The 4,772-nt window shown below is 40.3% G+C and overlaps 1 long non-coding RNA gene across 1 annotated transcript; it reads right to left on the bottom strand.

Moving 5' to 3' along the window:
* Positions 1 to 1,294: 1,294 nt before the first annotated feature.
* On the bottom strand, positions 1,295 to 3,440 carry LOC139033284 (uncharacterized). Its single transcript, XR_011485887.1, has 2 exons — positions 3,276 to 3,440; positions 1,295 to 2,700 (listed from the first exon to the last, which is right to left on the bottom strand). It is a non-coding gene; the product is annotated as an uncharacterized lncRNA (long non-coding RNA).
* Positions 3,441 to 4,772: the final 1,332 nt, after the last annotated feature.

Genomic DNA, 4,772 nt, shown 5'->3' with positions numbered 1-4,772 from the left:
TTGTGAGAACATATGTAGTAAGGTGGATGTATAGCAAGCTATTGATAAAGCAGACTCCTTGCAAATACAAATAAGAATTGCCACAGTGGTTAGTGAGGTGCTGATAAGTGAAAATATCTGTTTGCTAGTGCTTTAAGCTAAGGGTAATAAGGTCCTAGTTGGGTCTAGGTACTGTTAAACCACAATTTTCTAGGAAAAACTACAGCGATGCTTCAAGTTCTGAGTGGCCTTGCTGGATGCTAGGAAATACTGATTAACTAGTATTACATCAAGGAATCCATTATGGGAACATACTCTAGCATGAAGAATCAGGGAACAAAGAGCAGATCATTACCAGAATACACCAATTATCACTGCATATCCTTAACATCTTTAGGGATTTTTCCTTTTCAGCCTAGCCCTGCTTTTGTTCAGTAGCATTGGGAATCCATACACAGAGTGGAGCTATGCCAAAAGCACAGTACAAACAATCGCACCCTCATTTCATGGGTTTTATGGACAGATGGTGTTGATGTATGTGTGCTGTATGCTTAGTTGTGTCCAACTCTTTGTGACCCCATGGTCTGTAGCCCCCAGGCTCCTCCATTTATGGAAATTCTCCAGGGACGAATGCTGGAGTGGATTCCCATGCCCTGCTCCAAGGGAACTTCCCAACCCAGGGATTGAATCAAGATCTCCCACATTGCAAGAAGATTCTTTACTGTCTGAGCCAACAGGGAAGCCCATTGATGTATTATACCCCAGGATCTTAAACATGAGATGGTTCAGAAAATTGTCTGCCATTAACTACTCTTTAAGATCCTCAACTAGTTAAGGGGTCCCCAGAGGTTATCTATAGGGGTAGAGCTTAGCATCAAGGGGCAGAGGTCCTAGATCATGCTGAGGCCTCTAGAGTCAGAAACTACTGAAGCGCCTGATCCTCAGTCTTCAGTGAGATTTAGTCAGCCAGGTCCCCTATATCCGGAAGCAAGGACATGCTTCAGACATAGTCATTATGATATAACACATTCTCCAACTCTCACTAAATAGTTATGAGAGGTCATCATCCCAGAGCATTTTGACTTGGACATAAGGCATGCTGGAACCTGAAGTAGGTTTAAAGCAAAAGGGAGGCAGCTAGGGCTTGGCTAAAAACATGCACCAACCTGAAGGGCTAATTCTCAAAGAAGTATACCCAAAGTTCCAAGCAGAGAACTTGGAGGTCAATACTATCAAGTCTGTCAATAGCAAAAGTTTCAGGTGGTTGGGCGAGCAGAAGCATTTAAATAGTAATAAAATAAATTATCATATGAAATGGCGGCAGAACTGTGTTTCCATGACAGTTGGTTTATTTTAAGGTATAACCTAGTCAACAGGTGGATCAGGATTCAGCTTCTAGTAGAAAATGTTGGTAGGATATGGAAATGCAACTGGGACTTCAGCCAAGAGTCCTAAAAAACAAAAAACAGGGAACTAGCATACAGACCCATGAGAGTGAGGGTGAGAGGCTTGGGGCCAAGTGTAGGCATAAAGACTAGGGCCACAAAACTCAACCCTGGTGTCTATTACCCATTGGTGAGGATGAAGTTTTCCAATGCATTGCCAGGGTGGTTTCCATTGGGTCCGAATGAGCAGACTTTTTCCTTCAGGCTTTCAGTACTCTTGGAAAGTTAGTCCCAGGTGCAGAAAGTGCATGGAAGTTGTTTTCATCATTGTTGGATCAGGTCTGGTGATGGGTCAGCAAATGAAAAAGATCTGGTTGTTGAAATTCTCAGAAGCATGAAATTTCCGACTGTCTGTAAAGTGGTATCAGTTCCCCACCTGTATTTTAAACGTTAATGCAGGCTATCAAACAGTAAGGCTGGAGGTGAGAGAGTATGTTAACAATGTGAGTTGCCTGGGTTCCTCTTACTGATGAGTTGGGTTGCTTATCTTTCCTGGGGCTTGAGAACTTTCGGCAAGGCAATCAGTTGTGAACTGGCCACTGTGGCTGCAGTAGAGGCATGGCTGAACTTTTTGCAGGCGGGCTCTTTTGATTGGAATGACAGGTGTCTCGCTTCCTTGCAGCTGTGTAGGGTCTTCGTTGGATGCTGGCTGTGTGTGGTTGGAGAAGCTTGGTAGAAGATCTGGCTGGTCACCACATTTCGTGCCGAACTGAATACACTGAGTCATGACAAGTTTTGGGAGATTGCCCATCAGATCTGGGTCACTAACTTCATCCTGAATGGAGTCAGCTAGTTCTTCTTGGAAATGATCACTCTGACTGGATTCATCATATCTTAGATTCTCAGGAAGGAGCTGAAAAGTTGTGTCATCCTGCTGAGAAATGTTGTCTTCTTTGTCAACATTAGTATTCACCAGGGGGTTCATTTTCTCTTCTGTGGGCTCACCAAATGACTGCTGGAACTCAAGAAGAAAGTTCTCATACTACTTCAACAGCAATAGGGTAGGAGGTGATTCTGAGTAACTCTCTATTGCATCTTCTGGAATAAAATGGGACTAGGCAGAATTGAGTACCAGAACTGGATACCAGTGGCAGACAGTGGTTTTGCTCTGTGATCAGAGGGACAGCGTCACGAGCAAGTAGCCAAAGCTGTTAGCTATTAGGTCACAAAGGTATGTTGAGAGTTCAGAAATGCTCAAAACTGTTATCCACTGTTCAATGTTGCCTCTCCTTTAGGAAAATGCCAATATTATCCCCATTTAGAAGAAATAAATTACCTGAAGACACACAGAAGATTTGGAATTAAGAAGATAAAGGAAACAGATATAGTAGATTACTTTCATCATTCCTTTGATAATATAGGGGCATTTTGCCCTCAGACTAAGCCTTTGGTTCTACATTTTCCTTCTTTATAAGAGAATCAAACAAGTTTACAACCCAAACTGATCTTAGAAATCATCCAGACTACATTCATAATTTCACAGAGAAGAAAAACAGACTCAGAGAGGTAAAAATATTTATCCAAGGACACACAACCAGCTAATATCAGAGATGTCATGTTCATCAGGACTGCTGTCCGAAACAGCACTTCCTCTGGGACTCCAAATGAAGTCGTGCTTACATTACTTTGGCATAATGACAGTTCTTGGCCCTGGTCATGCCAAAAACTCTCAGGGAACCAGTAGCTTTGGCATCTCTAGGGAGGTTGTTGGAAATATAGACCCTAAGACCCCATCCCAGACCTACTGGATGAGTATTCCATTTTAACAAGATTCTCTAGGTGATTTGAGTATTCACTGAAGTTTGAGAAGTGTTGCTCTAGAGAACACTCAGTCAGAAATGGAATACTTACTGGTTGGACTTGATCCTCAGTGCTCCAACCATAGTCTGCAGTTCTGAGGGGATCTGGTTGCTGTACTGGTTGTTAATTTTTTCTGGCTTTCTAGTCTGTCTCTGAGGTCACATGGTTGCCATGGAGATGATTAAGACATCACAGGCAAGGTGAAGAGGTGAGATTGAGAACCTAGGCAACAAGAACAAAATATTCTTAAAGTATAAAGTTCACAATGTTTAGTCTTCCCTGCATTGATAACAAGAGTTAAGAAACCAGGAGGCACTTAAAACACCCCAATCATTTGTATATTGGTTGAACTTTTCTGATACATATTGAATTCCCTTTATTTTCCTTTCCTTGTGCCATGTAGCATTTAAATTGTCCCTTTGTGGGCAAAAAATGTGTATCACTGAATGCAAGATTTGATTCCCTAGGTTTTATGTGATGGCACCTTGTCTCTAGACCTGTGGAAGATATTATTGGAAGAATTAATTAGTTAAACAATCCTGGCAGAAACTTGGGCTGGAAACTTACCCAAATCATCAGTTGGATGATTTGATTGAAGACTTGTTTGCCACTCAATTTTCTCTTTCATGTATTAAGAATGACTATTTTGTCTACCTAAAAGGGGTGTTATGATGAAACAATGACTGTTGTTAATGAAACAACAATGGTGTTGTTAATGAAACAATAGATAGGTGCTCTGAGTAGCAACAAAAAATGAGTGATTTGCTTCCAAGTTTGTTCCAATGTATGTGTACAATGACAATGGTGAGGATCTTCCCTCATTGCATAATACTGAAGTAGGAAGAAACTGTCATACATCCTTTCTTCTTTTCCATATCTCACCTACCTATTTTCTTATTTACCTTTCAGAGATCTTTCACTTTCCAGGGCCATCCATGAGTTTATTACTGCCTACCCAGCTAGGTATCAACAAATAAAGATGTTAATTAATTATCGAAGGTTAATGATTGACCTTTATCAAGGCATTCCATTTTGTGTGTGTGTGTGCAATTTTATTCTGGTGAGGGTACAGTGGTAGCTCATTGTGGTTTTCCTTTACATTTATCTGATTATTAGTGAAGTTAAGACTTTTTTCATGTTATTGGCTATTTTTTGGAATGTCTGTTCAAGCCCCATGTCTAATATTCTGTTGATTTATTTGTGTCTCTTTCTTTTTGAACTCAGTTGTTGTTGCTTAGTTCCTAAGTCATATCTGACTCTTGTGTAAACCTTCTCAATTCTAGATACAATTCCCTTATGAGTTATATGAAATGAAAATATCTTCTTCCACTGTAGGGTTTTCATTTTTCATTTCCTTAAAGATGTTTTTTGATGAGCAGAGTTTTAAAATTTTAGTATAACCCACCCTTGCCTTCTCCCAGAGTCCAAAAGTCTGTTCTGTACATCTGGGTCTCTTTTTCTGTTTTGTGCAAAACTTTTAATTAAGATCCAATTGTTTATTTTTGCTTTTGTTTCCTTTGATTTAGGAGACATAGCCAAAAAATATTG

Source organism: Odocoileus virginianus, unplaced genomic scaffold, assembly GCF_023699985.2.
Source record: "Odocoileus virginianus isolate 20LAN1187 ecotype Illinois unplaced genomic scaffold, Ovbor_1.2 Unplaced_Scaffold_1, whole genome shotgun sequence".
Lineage (NCBI taxonomy): Eukaryota > Metazoa > Chordata > Mammalia > Artiodactyla > Cervidae > Odocoileus > Odocoileus virginianus.
This window is presented reverse-complemented; position numbering and strand designations above follow the sequence as displayed.